Consider the following 22,148-nt stretch of genomic DNA (forward strand, 5'->3'; position numbering starts at 1 on the left):
TTACGGTTGTTTTATTTCTTTATTTCTTTTCTTCACCTAATACCTTTTTTGCATTATTGGTTTGAGCCTTTAAGTAAGCATTTCACTGTAAGGTCTACACCTGTTGTATTCGGCGCACGTCACAAATGAACTTTGATTTGATTTGATTAGAATAATAGCAGTCTTCTTTCTTGCAGAGATCACTGACGACAGAGATAGAGGACAGGTTGCGCGTATTAAAGGGCTCTGGGCGCGTTCATGAGCCACCTTGGCGCGTTCATGAGCCTCCTTGGCGCGTTCATGAGCCTCCTTGGCGCGTCCATGAGCCTCCTTGGCGCGTTCATGAGCCTCCTTGGCTTTCCTAGCAACCAAATCGAAATGTCCAGCGAGAGCCCGGACACGTTCACCGTAGGGCGATGTATAAATGCACAGATTATACTTCAGGCTCACCGTGGCTGTTTTACACGCACTGATAAAATGTGCAATATTGGCATTTAAAGTTTTTATTTTATGTCACTGTTTTATTTAATTGAGTTTTTATAAAATTGAAAGTTTGGTAGGCTACGCTTTCATAAAGGTCCGTGTTTTTGTTGTTGTATAATGGTATTGTGTTACCGGGGAGTGACAACTCCACAAAGATAGTATTGATACAATATTACCACTACATGGCCGGACCTTTTGATACTGTAGCTAGTTACTGTTGCTCATTGATAACATAGTTAAGTGACTGTCAAATCAGTGGCCAATGTTGTTATATCTCGAGAGACGAGGTTACTAGCTAACTTTGCTAACAGTGCTATTGTTTTGCAGAAATCCCTAGCTGGCTAGCCTAGCTGCACGTTAGCGAGCAATAAATCACACATGCGGGAGCACTGATTTTATACTACGAGAGCCGACTTTTAAGGAATATGGAAACCACTGTTGATGTTAACCACATTTTCCCTGAAAGGATTACAGTTTTGGATCAAAACCTAATTGCAGTTACAAAATCGCTGGGGAGGTAACGTTATTCTATTCGTTTTCTGCAGCCAGAACAGCTTTTAATTTGGAACATCCACCGATGATATGCAAATCGGATGTGTTCGAAGTTAAATTTACGATCTCTGGTTACATGTGATGTCCGTTTACAACATGATTGCGGAGAGCTTCTGCCAAACGTAGTTGTGCATGACTTCTGTGTATTGACAATCATTCAATCGCTTCCTCGGGTTTGCAAAAATGCAAAGCGACAGTTCTTATTTAAAGCTGACAGAAAGAAAAGTCTATATGTAACCTACATTATATTCTTAAGTGTCGACTATTTTGGATAGAAGATCACTGAGAAGTTTGAAACACTAGGCTAACACATTAGATCAATACACGAATAGGCCTAAAATACACACAAGATCAATAGATATTTTGCTGTTAGTGTGACATGAATCAAACCTCCCATCTCCTCTCTTCACCTTTTATCCTCTTTTTAATTTTTTAAATTTTGTTATTTTATTCTTTATGTAGGTCAGATCCTCAATCTCTAATTGCAGCAGTAATTGATGAACTTGGAAGAGCCTCAGCCAAGGTGTGCGTGCGTGCTATAGCCTATATTTGTGTTGTCGTAGGCCCTAGTTTCATTCTATTGTCTTTCCTCAGGCCCAATACTTGACAGCCCCAATCACGAGTGCATCAAAGCTGCAGACCAACAAGCACCATCTCTACCTGCTGAAAGCAATGGGTACCGCTACCTACCTACCTACCTACCTACCTACCTACCTACCTACCTACCTACCTACCTACCTACCTACCTACCTACCTACCCACCCACCTAACTACCTACCTAACTACCTAACTAACTAACTACCTACCTAACTAATCATCATAGAACATGCACGCACAGCTCCTGTTTTCTATCCTTTTTTCTAGAACATAGAAATAGTATTACTAGAATGGGAAAAGCCTCTTAACTCCTCACTCCCCATCACAGATTAGAACATATAATCCTCTACTATTGAGGACATTTTGACCAGCATATAAAACAGAATGAGACACAAGAACATGCATGCACATCAAACCTCTTCAAGAATGAATGTTTGTTCATTATCATAGAGTAGCAAAAGCTTTTCAAGGCCACCTTGACATTTCCACTACTGTCATATCTTTCTTTCTTTCTTTCTTTCTTTCTTTCTTTCTTTCTTTCTTTCTTTCTTTCTTTCTTTCTTTCTTTCTTTCTTTCTTTCTTTCTTTCTTTCTTTCTTTCTTTCTTGTTGCTGTAATGAGTTGTGAGGTCACAAAGGAGGCACAGTGTTAGTGGATTGACAAGTTAAGAAACGGTTTGGTGCGGAAAGCAACACTTTACTAGTTCTGGTTTCTCTCAGTGGAATTCACTCAAATGGGAAAACAAATCATTTTGTGATTTCAACCCTCCTCTTGCTTCCAATGTAGCAGCTTGAATGTCTCGCTCCCCTCTCTCTCTCTCTTTCTCCCACACATACACACAGAGGAAGGGGACTTGCAGTGGGGTTTCTGAAGGTTGGCTATAAGAAGTTATTTCTGCTTGTGAGTCCCACTTTCTTTACTTGTGTTTTCCCACCATGTATTTGATGCAACATATGCGAAAGTTTGTTCCTATTAATGCAAAAGTGTGTTCCCTCTGCAACATTTCAGTAGTAAAAGTTTACCAGTCATGTTACCAGGGTTAGAGGTTCCAAGCCTGTTCTAATTACCAGTCATATTACCAGGGTTAGAGGTCCCAAGCCTGTTCTAATTACCAGTCATATTACCAGGGTTAGAGGTTCCAAGCCTGTTCTATTCATTCTATTCACCAGTCATATTACCAGGATTACAGGTTCCAAGCCTTTTCTATTCATTCTATTTACCAGTCATATTACCAGGGTTAGAGGTTCCAAACCTGTTCTATTCATTCTATTTACCAGTCATATTACCAGGGTTACAGGTTCCAAGCCTGTTCTATTCATTCTATTTACCAGTCATATTACCAGGGTTACAGGTTCCAAGCCTGTTCTATTCATTCTATTTACCAGTCATATTACCAGGGTTACAGGTTCCAAGCCTGTTCTATTCATTCTATTTACCAGTCATATTACCAGGGTTACAGGTTCCAAGCCTGTTCTATTTACCAGTCATATTACCAGGGTTACAGGTTCCAAGCCTGTTCTATTCATTCTATTTACCAGTCATATTACCAGGGTTACAGGTTCCAAGCCTGTTCTATTCATTCTATTTACCAGTCATATTACCAGGGTTACAGGTTCCAAGCCTGTTCTATTCATTCTATTTACCAGTCATATTACCAAGGTTAGAGGTTCCAAGCCTGTTCTAATTACCAGTCATATTACCAGGGTTAGAGGTTCCAAGCCTGTTCTATTTACCAGTCATATTACCAGGGTTAGAGGTTCCAAGCCTGTTCTAATTACCAGTCATATTACCAGGGTTAGAGGTTCCAAGCCTGTTCTATTCATTCTATTTACCAGTCATATTACCAGGGTTAGAGGTTCCAAGCCTGTTCTATTCATTCTATTCACCAGTCATATTACCAGGATTACAGGTTCCAAGCCTTTTCTATTCATTCTATTTACCAGTCATATTACCAGGGTTAGAGGTTCCAAACCTGTTCTATTCATTCTATTTACCAGTCATATTACCAGGGTTACAGGTTCCAAGCCTGTTCTATTCATTCTATTTACCAGTCATATTACCAGGGTTACAGGTTCCAAGCCTGTTCTATTCATTCTATTTACCAGTCATATTACCAGGGTTAGAGGTTCCAAGCCTGTTCTATTTACCAGTCATATTACCAGGGTTAGAGGTTCCAAGCCTGTTCTATTCATTCTATTTACCAGTCATATTACCAGGGTTACAGGTTCCAAGCCTGTTCTATTCATTCTATTTACCAGTCATATTACCAGGGTTAGAGGTTCCAAGCCTGTTCTATTTACCAGTCATATTACCAGGGTTACAGGTTCCAAGCCTGTTCTATTCATTCTATTTACCAGTCATATTACCAGGGTTACAGGTTCCAAGCCTGTTCTATTCATTCTAATTACCAGTCATATTACCAGGGTTAGAGGTTCCAAGCCTGTTCTATTCATTCTATTTACCAGTCATATTACCAGGGTTACAGGTTCCAAGCCTGTTCTATTCATTCTATTTACCAGTCATATTACCAGGGTTACAGGTTCCAAGCCTGTTCTATTCATTCTATTTACCAGTCATATTACCAGGGTTACAGGTTCCAAGCCTGTTCTATTTACCAGTCATATTACCAGGGTTAGAGGTTCCAAGCCTGTTCTATTCATTCTATTTACCAGTCATATTACCAGGGTTACAGGTTCCAAGCCTGTTCTATTCATTCTATTTACCAGTCATATTACCAGGGTTAGAGGTTCCAAGCCTGTTCTATTTACCAGTCATATTACCAGGGTTAGAGGTTCCAAGCCTGTTCTATTCATTCTATTTACCAGTCATATTACCAGGGTTACAGGTTCCAAGCCTGTTCTATTCATTCTATTTACCAGTCATATTACCAGGGTTAGAGGTTCCAAGCCTGTTCTATTTACCAGTCATATTACCAGGGTTAGAGGTTCCAAGCCTGTTCTATTCATTCTAATTACCAGTCATATTACCAGGGTTAGAGGTTCCAAGCCTGTTCTATTCATTCTATTTACCAGTCATATTACCAGGGTTACAGGTTCCAAGCCTGTTCTATTCATTCTAATTACCAGTCATATTACCAGGGTTAGAGGTTCCAAGCCTGTTCTATTCATTCTATTTACCAGTCATATTACCAGGGTTACAGGTTCCAAGCCTGTTCTATTCATTCTATTTACCAGTCATATTACCAGGGTTAGAGGTTCCAAGCCTGTTCTATTCATTCTATTTACCAGTCATATTACCAGGGTTACAGGTTCCAAGCCTGTTCTATTCATTCTATTTACCAGTCATATTACCAGGGTTACAGGTTCCAAGCCTGTTCTATTTACCAGTCATATTACCAGGGTTACAGGTTCCAAGCCTGTTCTATTTACCAGTCATATTACCAGGGTTACAGGTTCCAAGCCTGTTCTATTCATTCTATTTACCAGTCACATTACCAGGGTTACAGGTTCCAAGCCTGTTCTATTCATTCTATTCACCAGTCATATTACCAGGGTTACAGGTTCCAAGCCTGTTCTATTCATTCTATTCACCAGTCATATTACCAGGGTTACAGGTTCCAAGCCTGTTCTATTTACCAGTCATATTACCAGGGTTACAGGTTCCAAGCCTGTTCTATTCATTCTATTTACCAGTCATATTACCAGGGTTAGAGGTTCCAAGCCTGTTCTATTCATTCTATTTACCAGTCATATTACCAGGGTTAGAGGTTCCAAGCCTGTTCTATTTACCAGTCATATTACCAGGGTTACAGGTTCCAAGCCTGTTTTATTTACCAGTCATATTACCAGGGTTAGAGGTTCCAAGCCTGTTCTATTCATTCTATTTACCAGTCATATTACCAGGGTTACAGGTTCCAAGCCTGTTCTATTCATTCTATTTACCAGTCATATTACCAGGGTTACAGGTTCCAAGCCTGTTCTATTCATTCTATTTACCAGTCATATTACCAGGGTTACAGGTTCCAAGCCTGTTCTATTCATTCTATTTACCAGTCATATTACCAGGGTTAGAGGTTCCAAGCCTGTTCTATTTACCAGTCATATTACCAGGGTTAGAGGTTCCAAGCCTGTTCTATTTACCAGTCATATTACCAGGGTTACAGGTTCCAAGCCTGTTCTATTCATTCTATTCACCAGTCACATTACCAGGGTTACAGGTTCCAAGCCTGTTCTATTCATTCTATTCACCAGTCATATTACCAGGGTTACAGGTTCCAAGCCTGTTCTATTCATTCTATTTACCAGTCATATTACCAGGGTTACAGGTTCCAAGCCTGTTCTATTCATTCTATTTACCAGTCATATTACCAGGGTTAGAGGTTCCAAGCCTGTTCTATTTACCAGTCATATTACCAGGGTTAGAGGTTCCAAGCCTGTTCTATTTACCAGTCATATTACCAGGGTTACAGGTTCCAAGCCTGTTCTATTTACCAGTCACATTACCAGGGTTACAGGTTCCAAGCCTGTTCTATTCATTCTATTTACCAGTCATATTACCAGGGTTACAGGTTCCAAGCCTGTTCTATTCATTCTATTTACCAGTCATATTACCAGGGTTAGAGGTTCCAAGCCTGTTCTATTCATTCTATTTACCAGTCATATTACCAGGGTTAGAGGTTCCAAGCCTGTTCTATTCATTCTATTTCTATGTGCTGTTGCATTCTTATTTATTTTTAAACGGTTATGGCAGTTATATTATTTTCACGATGATGCTCATCCATAACCTAGGTTACATGCTTATACGGGAATTGTGCCAGCCCTATTCAAATGTACTAGTTTCCCTCACTTTGATTACTCGTAATTGCTCCTGAGGGGATTAATCAAGTTGAATTAAATTCAATTGAGAATTGACTTGAATGTATTGTAATGTCTCCCTAGGACCAGCGAGGGGCGCATGTTGAGACGGAGCCTCTGTGTGTTCTGGATTTCTTTGTGACAGAGCACCTTCAGAGGCACGGCTACGGACTGGAGCTGTTTAGCTTCATGCTGCAGGTGAGACCAAGCCTTTACCTGGGATGGATGCAGGGTTGGAGTTTACCTGGGTCGGATTCAGGGTTGGGGTTTACCTGGGTCGGATTCAGGGTTGGGGTTTACCTGGGTCAGATGCAGGGTTGGAGTTTACCTGGGACAGATGCAGGGCTAGGGTTTACCTGGGACAGATGCAGGGCTGGGGTTTACCTGGGACAGATGCAGGGTTGGAGTTTACCTGGGACAGATGCAGGGCTAGGGTTTACCTGGGACAGATGCAGGGTTGGAGTTTACCTGGGACAGATGCAGGGCTGGGGTTTACCTGGGACAGATGCAGGGTTAGAGTTTACCTGGGACAGATGCAGGGCTAGGGTTTACCTGGGACAGATGCAGGGCTGGGGTTTACCTGGGACAGATGCAGGGCTGGGGTTTACCTGGGACAGATGCAGGGCTGGGGTTTACCTGGGACAGATGCAGGGCTGGGGTTTACCTGGGACAGATGCAGGGCTGGGGTTTACCTGGGACAGATGCAGGGCTGGGGTTTACCTGGGACAGATGCAGGGTTGGGGTTTACCTGGGACAGATGCAGGGCTGGGGTTTACCTGGGACAGATGCAGGGCTGGGGTTTACCTGGGACAGATGCAGGGTTGGGGTTTACCTGGGACAGATGCAGGGTTGGGGTTTACCTGGGACAGATGCAGGGCTGGGGTTTACCTGGGACAGATGCAGGGCTAGGGTTTACCCAAATCTAGCGATTTCACGTGACTGAGAATACAGATATGTATCTGTTGGTCACAGAATGTAGAGGCGTTGATCAGAAAACCAGTCGGTATCTAGTGTGACCACTATTTGTCTCATGCAGCGTGACACATTTCCTTCGGATAGAGTTGATCAGGCTGTAGATTGTGGTCTGGAATGTAGTCCCACTCCTCTTCAATGGCTGTGTGAAGTTGCTGGATATTGGTGGGAACTGGAACATGCTGTCGTACATGTCGATCCAGAGCATCCCAAACATGCTCAATGGGTGACATGTCTGGTGAGTATGCAGGCCTTGGAAGAACTGGGACATTTTCAGCTTCCAGGAATTGTGTTCAGATCCTTTCGACATGGGGCCGTGCATTATCATGCTGAAACATGAGGTGATGGCGGTGGATGAATGGCACAACGATGGGCCTCAGGATCTCGTCACGGTATCTCTGTGCATTCAAATTGCCATCGATAAAATGCAATTGTGTTCGTTGTCTGTAGCTTATGCCTGCCCATACCATAACCCCACCGCCACCATGGGGCACTCTGTTCACAACGTTGACATCAGCAAACCGCTCGCCCACACAACGCCATTCACATGGTCTGCGGTAGGCCGGTTGGACCTACTGCCAAATTCTCTAAAATGACGTTGGAGGCGGCTTATGGTAGAAAAATGTACATTCAATTCTCTGGCAACAGCTCTGGTGGACATTCCTGCAGTTCGCATGCCAATTGCACGCTCCCTCAACTTGAGACGTGGCATTGTGTTGTGTAACAAAACTGCACATTTTAAAGTTACTTTTTATTGTCATCAGCACAAGGTGCACCTGTGTAATGATCATGCTGTTTAATCAGCTTCTTGATATGCAACACCTGTCAGGTGGATGGATTATATTGGCAGAGGACAAAGGCTCACTAACAGGGATATAAACAAATTTGTGCACAAAGTTTGAGAGAAATAAGCTTTTTGTGCGTATGGAAAATTTCTCAGATCTTTTATTTCAGCTCATCACTTTAATTATTATTTTTTTTTTTTAACCTTTTATTTAACTAGGCAAGTCAGTTAAGAACAAATTCTTATTTTCAATGACAGCCTGCCTGCCGGGGAACAACTGCCTTGTTCAGGGGCAGAACGACAGATTTTTACCTTGTCAGCTCGGGGATTTGATCTTGCAACCTTCCGGTTACTAGTCCAACGCTCTAACCACTAGGCTACCTGCCTCCCCACTTTACATGTTGCGTTTATTTCTTTGTTCAGTGTATTTAGATTTTTAAAATTCAAATCACTTCCTGAATTGAGTGACTTCAATTAGAATTGACACCAACCCTGGACAGAAGGAATGACCACTATAGCCTGGTTACAGCTGGGGTGTATTCACTAGGAACCAAAGGGAAGCAAACGGGACGAAACGGGAATGGACCTACCTGAATTTGTCCTATAAGAAACTCTCCTTTTCATTGCAAAACAAACATTTTTAGCGAAACGTTTTGTTACGGTTTGCACTAATGAATACACCTCAACTCTCACCATTGTTGAGTACCATATTCTTGATTTTTGACCAGGCTATGAAAAGTAGAACGCACGGACTGAAATGTGACGGTGGCTGACGGTAGAGTCGTTGGAATAGAAATGACATTGTTAGAAATTACAGGGTGTTGCCAAGAGGCTGTTCTTCAAATGTCTGTTTGCTTGTTGAGACGTGTCGTAATTGCTATGTTTTACCTCCATCTCTTCCCCTCCATGTTCAGAACAAAAAGGTGGATCCAGTGCTGATGGCTTACGACAGGCCCTCCCCTAAGTTCCTCTCTTTTCTGGAGAAGCATTACTGTCTGAAGAACAGTGTACCTCAGGTATGATTTGATGTCTCTCCTGTGATTGTGCCACCAGTGCTTTGTATTCCTCAACGCTGTATCTTCACTCTGGTAAATTATTATACAGGCCTGACAGTACAGCCTAAGATAATGCAAATAGATACTAACTGTTTCAGATTGAGATAAGACAGGAGGTGAAGAGGGGGGGTATTGGCTAAATATAGAAAATACTTAAGAGAGGCTAGGCCCTACGGTTAATGATTCTGGTAAACAGACTAGCTACATGACCTGGATGTCATTATCATGGGCGCGGTCATCTATCATCTACCTGGGGCGGATTATTCATTATTAATATGTTTTTCAGTTTCCTCTCTCTCCCCTCCTCTCTCTCCCTTCCCTGTCCACTTGTCTCCCCTCCCCTTCTCTCTCTCTCTCTCCCTTTCCTTGTCCACTTGTCTCCCCTCTCCCCTTCTCTCTCCCTTTCCATGTCCACTTGTCTCCCCTCTCCCCTTCTCTCTCTCTCTCTCCCTTTCCCTGTCCACTTGTCTCCCCTCTCCCCTTCTCTCTCCCTTTCCCTGTCCACTTGTCTCCTCTCCCCTTCTCTCTCCCCTCTCCCCTTCCCTGTCCACTTGTCTCCCCTCTCCCCTTCTCTCTCCCTTTCACTGTCCACTTGTCTCCCCTCCTCTCTCCCTTTCCCTGTCCACTTGTCTCCCCTCCTCTTCTCTCTCCCCTCTCCCCTTCTCTCTCCCTTTCCCTGTCCACTTGTCTCCCCTCCTCTCTCCCTTTCCCTGTCCACTTGTCTCCCCTCCTCTTCTCTCTCCCCTCTCCCCTTCTCTCTCCCTTTCCCTGTCCACTTGTCTCCCCTCCTCTCTCCCTTCCCTATTCACTTGTCTCCTCTCCTCTTCTCTCTCCCCTCTCCCCTTCTCTCTCTCTCCCTTCCCTGTTCACTTGTCTCCCCTCCTCTTCTCTCTTCCTCTCCCCTTCTCTCTCCCTTCCCTGTCCACTTGTCTCCCCTCCCCTTCTCTCTCTCTCCCTTTCCTTATCCACTTGTCTCCCCTCTCCTTTCTCTCTCCCCTCTCCCCTTCTCTCTCTCTCCCTTCCCTGTTCACTTGTCTCCCCTCCTCTTCTCTCTTCCTCTCCCCTTCTCTCTCCCTTCCCTGTCCACTTGTCTCCCCTCTCCCTTCTCTCTCCCCTCTCCCCTTCTCTCTCCCTTTCACTGTCCACTTGTCTCCCCTCCTCTTCTCTCTCCCCTCTCCCCTCTCCCCTTCTCTCTCCCTTTCCCTGTCCACTTGTCTCCTCTCCCCTTCTCTCTCCCCTCTCCCCTTCCCTGTCCACTTGTCTCCTCTCCCCTTCTCTCTCCCCTCTCCCCTTCCCTGTCCACTTGTCTCCTCTCCCCTTCTCTCTCCCCTCTCTCTCCCTGTCCACTTGTCTCCCCTCCTCTTCTCTCTCCCCTCTCCCCTTCTCTCTCCCTTCCCTGTTCACTTGTCTCCTCTTCTCTCTCTCCCATTCCCTGTCCACTTGTCTCCTCTCCCCTTCTCTCTCCCCTCTCCCCTTCTCTCTCCCTTTCCCTGTCCACTTGTCTCCCCTCCTCTTCTCTCTCCCCTCTCGGCTTCTCTCTCCCTTTCCCTGTCCACTTGTCTCCTCTCCCTTCTCTCCCCCCTCTCCCCTTCTCTCTCCCTTTCCCTGTCCACTTGTCTCCCCTCCTCTTCTCTCTCCCCTCTCCCCTTCTCTCTCCCTTTCCCTGTCCACTTGTCTCCTCTCCCCTTCTCTCTCCCCTCTCCCCTTCTCTCTCCCTTCCCCGTTCACTTGTCTCCTCTCCTCTTCTCGCTCTCCCATTCCCTGTCCACTTGTCTCCTCTCCCCTTCTCTCTTCCCTCTCCCCTTCTCTCTCCCATTCCCTGTTCACTTGTCTCCTCTCCTCTTCTCTCTCTCCCATTCCCTGTCCACTTGTCTCCTCTCCTCTCCCCTCTCCCCTTCTCTCTCCCTTCCCCGTTCACTTGTCTCCTCTCCTCTTCTCGCTCTCCCATTCCCTGTTCACTTGTCTCCTCTCCTCTTCCCTCTCCCCTTCTCTCCCATTCCCTGTTCACTTGTCTCCTCTCCTCTTCTCTCTCTCCCTTCCCTGTCCACTTGTCTCCCCTCTTCTCTCTCTCTCTCCCTTCCCTGTCCACTTGTCTCCCCTCTTCTCTCTCCCCTCTCCCCTTCTCTCTCCCTTTCCCTGTCCACTTGTCTCCCCTCCTCTTCTCTCTCCCCTCTCCCCTTCTCTCTCCCTTCCCTGTCCACTTGTCTCCTCTCCTCTAGGTCAATAACTTTGTGGTGTTTGCTGGTTTCTTCACCAACAGATCAGGTAATATTCCATGTCTGCGCCAGGCTATGTCTTCATTCATTCTGTGTTATTTTGGATGAGTAGTGTTGTGCAACTGGCTTGCGTCCCAAATGGCTCCCTTTCCCCTAATGTGGTTCACTACTGTTGATCAGAGCCCTATGAGTCCTGGTTAACAGTAGTACACTAAGTTGGGACTAGAGTGTCAGTCGGGACGCATCCAGTTGCGCAACACTACTCATCCAAAATAACAGCAGTACTCTGGTGTAGTCAGTGTTGACTTCCTGCCTGTGGTGGTGTGGTGACTGGTAATAGAAACAGGGTTTGTGCTTAGCGTGGGCGTCCACACCCTCACAGATGTCTGCTTGTGTCACGCCTAATACAGACTGGGCTGTCTCTCTGTATCCTTGCTAAAAACAGACACACTCTAATGTTTGCAACAGTTTTTTATATTTTTATTTAGATAAGCTAGATGTTACGGCATCCTGTCAACGCATGTGTTAAACCACTCAACGGTGTCGTACTAAAACCCAAATCTGTAGCGGCCATCTTAGTTGTGATAAAACTGTCTGTGGAGGCCCATTGCCGAGACTTGCGTGTAGCAGACATGTCGTACACTGTGTTCAGTCTCCAGAAGCATGTCTGTCTGTACGCTCTAGTATGAGATAGTAGTATGAGATAGTAGTATTAGTAGTAGTATGAGATAGTAGTAGTAGTATGAGACGAGCTACAGTGCTGCTTTTCTGAAGTAATACATTGTAAAAAAAATGTTTTTGTTAAATGAACAAAAGTAGGCTACAAAAAAATGATCCCAATTTCCCCATTTGCACCCTCCAGTATATTGGACATTTTTGGAGAGTCACTAACCCTGGAAAGTGCTGTTCTGTGAAGTGCACTACTTCAGAGTTGACTTGTTCTTATTACATTATTCCGCCGGCTTTTGTTTCACCAAACTTTCCCAGGCTGGCCTCCCTCTCCTCTGCCGGATCAGAGAACGTACGGCTTTTTGTAAGAAACTCTCTGTCTCTGTTACTCTTCCTCTTTCCTCGCATCCACTCTCCGCTTTCTTTCTCGTTTAGCTGCTCTATCCCTTCATTGATGTCAGGGCCCTCTTCCTCGTTCTCTCTCTCTCTCTCTCTTTCTCTCTCTGTCTCTGTCTCTCTCTGTCTCTGAGAGAGAGAAAGAGAAAGAGGAGGAGAAACAGGGGCCCTGACATCAACAAAGGGATCTCGGTCTCTCCTTTCTCTCTCTCTCTCTCTCTTTCTTTCTCTCTCTCTCTCTCTCTCTCTCTCTCTCTCTCTCTCTCTCTCCTGTCTGTGTCTGTGTTTGTTTGCTTTGCTTTTCTGTATCACTACCCTGCTTCTCTCCCAGCTGGGTCCATTATATGACACAATGTATCTGACAGATATACTGTAGATATATGATCATATACTGGAGCTAGTCTCCCAGGTACCAGGCTGCTATGGTTACCCTGAGATCAGATAGATACACTGCCCCTAACAATGTCCCTGGCTGCCTTCCCCACACCACTGATAGTAATAGACCTGTTTGTAGTCCCACCCACTACCAGAGCCACATACACACATACAGTGCCTTGCAAAAGTATTCACCCCCTTGGCATTTTTCCTATTTTGTTGCATTACAACCTGTAATTTAAATGGATGTTTATTTGGATTTCATATAATGGACATACACAAAATAGTCCAAATTGGTGAAGTGAAAAAATAAATAAAACTTGATTCAAAAAATTCTATAAAATAAAAACACAAAAGTGGTGCGTGCATATGTATTCACCCCCTTTGCTATGAAGCCCCTAAATAAGATCTGGTGCAACCAATTGACTTCAGAAGTCACATAATTAGTCAAATAAAGTCCACCTGTGTGCAATCTAAGTGTCACATGATCTGTCACATGATCTCAGTATATATATAGTTGAAGTCAGAGGTTTACGTACGCCTTAGCCAAATACATTTAAACTCAGCTTTGAACAATTCCTGACATTTAATCCTAGTAAAAATTCCCTGTCTTAGGCCAGTTAGGATCACCACTTTATTTTAAGAATGTGAAATGTCAGAATAATAGTAGAGACAGTTAGCCCCATGCCTCACTGTCCATTTGGAAGAGCTTTAACTTCCTGACCGATTCTTGAGATGTTGCTTCAATATATCCACATAATTGTCCTGCTTCATGATGCCATCTATTTTGTGAAGTGCACCAGTCTCTTCTGCAGCAAAGCACCCCCACAACATGATGCTGCCACTCCCGTGCTACACGGTTGGGATGGTGTTCTTCGGCTTGCAAGGCTCCCCCTTTTGCCTCCAAACATAACAATGGTCATTATGGCCAAACAGTTATATTTTTGTTTCATCAGACCAGAGGACATTTCTCCAAAAAGTACAATCTTTGTCCCCATGTGCAGTTGCAAACCATAGTCTGGCTTTTTTATGGTGATTTTGTAGCAGTGGCTTCTTCCTTGCTGAGCGGCCTTTCAGGTTATGTCGATGTAGGACTCGTTTTACTGTGGATACAGATACATTTGTACCTGTTTCCTCCAGCATCTTCATAAGCTCTTTTGCTGTTGTTCTGGGATTGATTTGCACTTTCATTTCTAGGAGACAGAACACGTCTCCTTCCTGAGTGGTATGACGGCTGCGTGGTCCCATGGTGTTTAAACTGGCTTACTATTGTTTGTACAGATGAAAGTGGTACCTTCAGGTGTTTGCTCCCAAGGATGAACTAGACTTGTGGAGGTCTACTATTTTTTTTCTGAGGTCTTGGCTTATTTCTTTTGATTTTCTCATGATGTCAAGCAAAGAGGCACTGAGTTTGAAGGTAGGCCTTGAAATACATGCACAGGTATGAGGGTATTGTATATAGATTCTCTTTTTTCTACCATGTTATTGACTTGTCTATTGTTTACTCCATGTGTAACTCTGTGTTGTTGTCTGTTCACACTGCTATGCTTTATCTTGGCCAGGTCGCAGTTGCAAATGAGAACTTGTTCTCAACTAGCCTACCTGGTTAAATAAAGGTGAAATAAAAAATAAATAAAAAAGGTACACCTCCAATTGACTCAAATTATGTCAATTAGCCAATCAGAAGCTTCTAAAGCCATGACATAATTTTCTGGAATTTACCAAGCTGTTTAAAGGCACAGTCAACTTAATGTATGTAAACTTCTGACCCACTGGAATTGTGATACAGTGAATTATAAGTGAAATAATCTGTTTGTAAACAATTGTTGGAAAAATTACTTGTGTCATGCACAAAGTAGATGTCCTAACCGACTTGCCAAAACTATAGTTTGTTATCAAGACATTTGTGGAGTGGTTGAAAAACAAGTTTTAATGACTCCAACCTAAATGTATGTAAACTTCCGTCTTCAACTGTACACCTGTTCTGAAAGGCCCCAGAGTCTGCAACACCACCAAGCAAGGGGCACCACTAAGCAAGGGACGCCACCAAGCAAGCGGCACCATGAAGACCAAGGAGCTTTCCAAACAGGTCAGGGACAAAGTTGTGGAGAAGTACAGATCAGGGTTGGGTTATAAAAAGATATCAGAAACTTTGAACATCCCACAGAGCACCATTAAATCCATAATTAAAAAATGGAAAGAATATGGCACCACAGCAAACCTGACAAGAGAGGACCACCCACCAAAACTCACGGACCAGGCAAGGAGGGCATTAATCAGAGAGGCAACAAAGAGACCAAAGATAACCCTGAAGGAGCTGCAAAGTGTTAAGGCTGCGAAGGTTCAACTGAGATAGGAACAATAGCACACCTGAACTTGGTTAAAATAATTGTTTAATTCAAAAGTTAATAAATGGCAAATGCAATTTCCGTATATACGGGTTCAATGTATCATCACGCAGGATAAGACAGAGAAGTGGCCAACACCCCACTCCCTTTCCCTTTTATACTTCAACAGAGAACTGACCAACACCCCACTCCCTTTCCCTTTTATACTCCAACAGAGATAGTTTCTGTTTCTGAACAGGCCTGGTAGAGTAGAGGCTCAGCATGGTTTAAACTTACTGGCCTATCGCTGCTGTTGGTGCTTAAGCTAGTCCCAGACCCTTAGCGCATTTTGGTGTCCCGGCGCTGTTGCTGTGTAGATTACGCTCCCTCACCCCAGAGACTGAGGTCAGGCAGCTCTGCAACATTGTCTGAGCTATTTGCACCTGTATACAAAAGCACACTGTTCTCGCTCAAGGCTAACTACAGCTTCCCAGCACACTTATCTGAGGCTAACTGTTACTTCCAGCACACACACACAGACACCCAGGCTCCCAGGCCAACAGTTGCTAATATTCAATCACATGTGTTATAGTATTGGGTTATAGTGCATAACTCATAACCTCACAGATGTTCTTCGTGTGTATAGTTTACCTGTTATTGTCTATTGTACACCATAGTCAGCAGTCTCCTGATTCACCCCCCTCCCTCTACACCCCTCCTGTGCCTCTCTAAGATTAGCTTAGTTTCGGTCACACAGAACAGAGCCCTTCTTGCCACACACACACACACACACATTATTGTTCATATCTTAGGCCTTGTACATTGTTGCATACACACACATATTTCAGGCTGTGGCCTCATGGTTAGGCTATGAGAACTGTTACTCCTGAGAACAAAGACAAATGTCAGGCCTACATGAATCAGTAGTTTAAACTTTAATTAATGCAAAATCCTTCTAGTTTATAGTTATTTTAGTACGCTAAGCTTTGCAAAACCCCACAAAAGCTCCACAGTGGAGATTGGAGTATCTGTCCATAGGATCACTTTAAGCTGTACACTCCACAGAGTTGGGCTTCACGGAAGAGTGGCCAGAAAAAGGCCATTGCTTAATAAAAAAATATGCAAACACGTTTGGTGTTCGCCAAAAAAGCACGTGGGAGACTCCCCAAACATATGGAAGAAGGTACTCCGGTTAAATGAGACAAACATTTAGCTTTTTGCCCATCAAGGAAAACGCTATGTCTGGCTCAAACCCAACACCTCTTATCACCCCAAGAACATCATCTCCACAGTGAAGCATGGTGGTGGCAGCATCATGCTGTGGGGATGTTTTTCATTGGCAGGGACTGGGAAACTGGCCAGAATTGAAGGAATGATGGATGGCGCTAAATACAGGGAAACACTTGGAAACCTGTTTCAGTCTTCAAGAGATTTGAGACTGGGACGGAGGTTCACCTTCCAGCAGGACAATGACCCTAAGCATACTGCTAAAGCAACACTCGAGTGGTTTAAGGGGAAACATTTAAATGTCTTGGAATGGCCTAGTCAAAGCCCAGAACTCAATCCAATTGAGAATCTGTGGTATGACTTAAAGATAGCTGTACACCAGCGGAACCCATCCAACTTGAAGGAGCTGGAGCAGTTTTGCCTTGAAGAATGGGCAAAAATCCCAGTGGCTACATGTGCCAAGCTTTTAGAGACATACCCCAAGAGAGTTGTAGCTGTTATTGCTGCAAAAGGTGTCTCTACAAAGTATTGAGTTTGACTTTGGAAAGGTGGGGGGGGGGGAATAGTTATGCACGCTCAAGTTTTCAGTTTTTTTGTCTTATTTCTTGTTTGTTTCTTCAAAGTGGTAGGAATGTTGTGTAAATCAAATGATACAACCCCCCCCAAAATCAATTTTAATTCCAGGTTGTAAGGCAACAAAATAGAAAAAATGCCAAATGGGGTGAATACTTTTGCAAGCCACTGTATGAGACAAGTAGAGATATGTTTGTATAGATGGCTCTTGAAAATAAAGGAGAGCCGCACACTAGGAGCTCAGATGCAAAAATATTTAATTTACCAACGTTTCGACAGGCAAGCTGTCTTCAGGGTATAATCACAAACACTGCGGGATGACTCGTTTATATACTGTCAAAAAAAGACACACAGGTGTCTGTAATCATGGCCAAGAGTGGCCTAATATCATTGGTTAATTTCTCAAATATTAAAATGGCATAGAAAGAGCAACATACAATAAATACAAATGGATAACATACGATCATAGACTCACTAAAGACCACACAAGCCTACAAACAACCACAATGGCAAAGTCACAACAATCACAACAATCACAAGAATGGCTTCAGATCAAAGTCCACGTTAAGACCGAAGGGAGCAAGGGTCTTTAAATTAAATATCCAAGCAGTCATATGACCCTTTCTCAGGGTCATATGACATCTACGTATAGTGAATGTGTTTTCTCAGGATCACATGACATCTACATATAGTGAATGTGTTTTCTCAGGATCATGTGACATCTACGTATAGTGAATGTGTTTTCTCAGGGTCATGTGACATCTACGTATAGTGAATGTGTTTTCTCAGGGTCATGTGACATCTACGTATAGTGAATGTGTTTTCTCAGGGTCATGTGACATCTACGTATAGGGAATGTGTTTTCTCAGGGTCATGTGACATCTACGTATAGTGAATGTGTTTTCTCAGGGTCACGTGACATCTACGTATAGTGAATGTGTTTTCTCAGGGTCACGTGACATCTACGTATAGTGAATGTGTTTTCTCAGGGTCATGTGACATCTACGTATAGTGAATGTGTTTTCTCAGGGTCATGTGACATCTACGTATAGTGAATGTGTTTTCTCAGGATCATGTGACATCTACGTATAGTGAATGTGTTTTTTCAGGGTCATGTGACGTCTACGTATAGTGAATGTGTTTTCTCAGGGTCACATGACATCTACGTGTAGTGAATGTGTTTTCTCAGGATCACATGACATCTACGTATAGTGAATGTGTTTTCTCAGGGTCACATGACATCTACGTATAGTGAATGTGCAGTACGTTGCAGTGTTTGCTTGTATGAAGGTTACACGGCATGTTTAGGTCCTCTCACGTTGTACCCAGGCCTGCCATAGGGTTGCCATTGGGTTGCCATAGAGTTGCCATTGGGTTGCCATAGGCCTGCCATTGGGCTGCCATAGGCCTGCCATTGGGCTGCCATTGGGTTGCCATAGGCCTGCCATAGGGTTGCCATAGGCCTGCCATAGGCCTGCCATTGGGTTGCCATAGGCCTGTCGTAGGGCTGCCACAGGGTTGCCATAGGCCTGCCATAGGGTTGCCATAGGCCTGCCATAGGGTTGCCATAGGGCTGCCATAGGGTTGCCATAGGGTTGCCATAGGGCTGCCATAGGGCTGCCATAGGGTTGCCATAGGCCTGCCATAGGGTTGCCATAGGGGTGCCATAGGGGTGCCATTGGGTTGCCATAGGGCTGCCATAGGGTTGCCATAGGCCTGCCATAGGGTTGCCATAGGGGTGCCATAGGGTTGCCATAGGCCTGCCATAGGGTTGCCATAGGCCTGCCATTGGGTTGCCATAGGCCTGCCATTGGGTTGCCATATGGTTGCCATTGGCCTGCCATAGGGTTGCCATAGGCCTGCCATAGGGTTGCCATAGGGGTGCCATTGGGTTGCCATTGGGTTGCCATAGGGGTGCCATTGGGTTGTCATAGGCCTGCCATTGGGTTGCCATAGGCCTGCCATTGGGCTGCCATAGGGTTGCCATAGGCCTGCCATAGGGTTGCCATAGGGTTGCCATAGGCCTGCCATAGGGTTGCCATAGGGTTGCCATAGGCCTGCCATAGGGTTGCCATAGGCCTGCCATTGGGTTGCCATAGGCCTGTCGTAGGGCTCCCACAGGGTTGCCATAGGGTTGCCATAGGCCTGCCATAGGCCTGCCATAGGGTTGCCATAGGGTTGCCATTGGGTTGCCATAGGGTTGCCATTGGGTTGCTATAGGCCTGCCATTGGGCTGCCATTGGGTTCCCATAGGCCTGCCATAGGGTTGCCATAGGCCTGCCATAAACCTGCCATTGGGTTGCCATAGGCCTGTCGTAGGGCTGCCACAGGGTTGCCATAGGCCTGCCATAGGGTTGCCATAGGCCTGCCATAGGGTTGCCATAGGGCTGCCATAGGGTTGCCATAGGGTTGCCATACGCCTGCCATTGGGCTGCCATTGGGTTCCCATAGGCCTGCCATAGGGTTGCCATAGGCCTGCCATAAACCTGCCATTGGGTTGCCATAGGCCTGTCGTAGGGCTGCCACAGGGTTGCCACAGGGTTGCCATAGGCCTGCCATAGGGCTGCCATAGGCCTGCCATAGGGTTGCCATAGGCCTGCCATAGGGTTGCCATAGGGTTGCCATACGCCTGCCATTGGGCTGCCATTGGGTTGCCATTGGCCTGCCATAGGGTTGCCATAGGGTTGCCATAGGGTTGTCATAGGGTTGTCATAGGGTTGCCATAGGGTTGCCATAGGCCTGCCATTGGCCTGCCATTGGGTTGCCATTGGCCTGCCATAGGGTTGCCATAGGGTTGCCATAGGCCTGCCATAGGGTTGCCATTGGGTTGCCATAGAGTTGCCATTGGGTTGCCATAGGCCTGCCATTGGGCTGCCATAGGCCTGCCATTGGGCTGCCATTGGGTTGCCATAGGCCTGCCATAGGGTTGCCATAGGCCTGCCATAGGCCTGCCATTGGGTTGCCATAGGCCTGTCGTAGGGCTGCCACAGGGTTGCCATAGGCCTGCCATAGGGTTGCCATAGGCCTGCCATAGGCCTGCCATAGGGCTGCCATAGAGCTGCCATAGGGCTGCCATAGGGCTGCCATAGGGCTGCCATAGGGTTGCCATAGGCCTGCCATAGGGTTGCCATAGGGGTGCCATAGGGGTGCCATAGGGTTGCCATACGCCTGCCATTGGGCTGCCATTGGGTTGCCATTGGCCTGCCATAGGGTTGCCATAGGGTTGCCATAGGGTTGTCATAGGGTTGCCATAGGGTTGCCATAGGCCTGCCATTGGCCTGCCATTGGGTTGCCATTGGCCTGCCATAGGGTTGCCATAGGGTTGCCATAGGGTTGCCATAGGCCTGCCATAGGGTTGCCATTGGGTTGCCATAGGCCTGCCATTGGGTTGCCATAGGCCTGCCATAGGCCTGCCATAGGGTTGCCATAGGCCTGCCATAGGGTTGCCATAGGGTTGCCATTGGGTTGCCATAGGCCTGCCATAGGCCTGCCATAGGGTTGCCATAGGCCTGCCATAGGGTTGCCATAGGCCTGCCATAGGCCTGCCATAGGCCTGCCATAGGGTTGCCATAGGGCTGCCATAGGGTAGCCATAGGGCTGCCATAGGGTTGCCATAGGGTTGCCATAGGGTTGCCATAGGGTTGCCATAGGGTTGCCATAGGGCTGCCATAGGGCTGCCATAGGGTTGCCATAGGCCTGCCATAGGGCTGCCATAGGGCTGCCATAGGGTTGCCATAGGGTTGCCATAGGGTTGCCATAGGCCTGCCATAGGCCTGCCATAGTGTTGCCATAGGCCTGCCATTGGGTTGCCATAGGCCTGTCGTAGGGCTGCCACAGGGTTGCCATAGGCCTGCCGTAGGGTTGCCATAGGCCTGCCATAGGGTTGCCATAGGGTTGCCATAGGGTTGCCATAGGCCTGCCATAGGGTTGCCATAGGGCTGCCATAGGGTTGCCATAGGCCTGCCATAGGGTTGCCATAGGGCTGCCATAGGGTTGCCATAGGGTTGCCGTAGGCCTGCCATTGGCTCGCCATAGGGTTGCCATAGGCCTGCCATTGGGTTGCCATAGGCCTGCCATTGGGTTGCCATAGGTCTGCCATTGGCTTGCCATAGGGTTGCTATAGGCCTGTCATAGGGTTGCTATAGGCCTGCCATAGGGTTGCCATGGGGTTAACATAGGCCTGCCATAGGGTTAACATAGGGTTAACATAGGGTTGCCATAGGCCTGCCATAGGGTTGCCATGGGGTTAACATAGGCCTGCCATAGGGTTAACATAGGGATAACATAAGGTTAACATAGGCCTGCCATAATGTTTTCCCCCCGTGCTGACTGTATCCTCTTCCACAGCGGCCCAGTTGAGAAAGGTTCCCCCCAAAAAGCTGGACGGAGAGATCAAGCCCTACTCACTACCATAGAGAGGGGGTGAGCCACCGTAACAGCGAGGGGGTGAGCCATCGTAACAGAGAGGGGGTGAGCCACCGTAACAGAGAGGGGGTGAGCCACCGTAACAGAGAGGGGGTGAGCCACCGTAACAGAGAGGGGGTGAGCCACCGTAACAGAGAGGGGGTGAGCCACCGTAACAGAGAGGGGGTGAGCCACCGTAACAGAGAGGGGGTGAGCCACCGTAACAGAGAGGGGGTGAGCCACCGTAACAGAGAGGGGGTGAGCCACCGTAACAGAGAGGGGGTGAGCCACCGTAACAGAGAGGGGGTGAGCCACCATTTCAACTTGGACAGAACACGTGGAGGATAACTCCTAATGGGCCAGTTTCCCGGACCCAGATTAAGGCTAGTCCTGGATTAAACACATTTAATGGAGATTCTTAGCCCAGGACTAGGCTTAATCTGTCCCGGGAAACCAGCCCAGTACAGCTGGAATACGTCAGATTTACATAATTTAGTTGTACTAGAAAGCCCAGTCAAGACATTGTATGACAGCTCGATGAGGATACATCATATTGTCCCTGGGACTAAACATTGTTCATTGTAGGGATATTTCCCCACGTCATTGTGAACAGAGTCCTGTAGGACAGTAGTCATTCGGCTGCGTTTGTGTGGCGCCTCTCTATGACAGGCCTATCTATCTATTCTGCCTCGTTACTGGAGGTCAGTTTAGTCTGAAAGACACTG

The 22,148-nt window shown here is 46.0% G+C and overlaps 1 pseudogene; it reads left to right on the forward strand.

Annotated features, from left to right (window-relative positions):
* Positions 1-237: 237 nt before the first annotated feature.
* The window catches only part of LOC129820350 (alpha-tubulin N-acetyltransferase 1-like), a 43,785-nt pseudogene continuing 21,874 nt past the window's right edge, over positions 238-22,148 (forward strand).

This window comes from Salvelinus fontinalis, chromosome 22, assembly GCF_029448725.1.
Source record: "Salvelinus fontinalis isolate EN_2023a chromosome 22, ASM2944872v1, whole genome shotgun sequence".
Lineage (NCBI taxonomy): Eukaryota > Metazoa > Chordata > Actinopteri > Salmoniformes > Salmonidae > Salvelinus > Salvelinus fontinalis.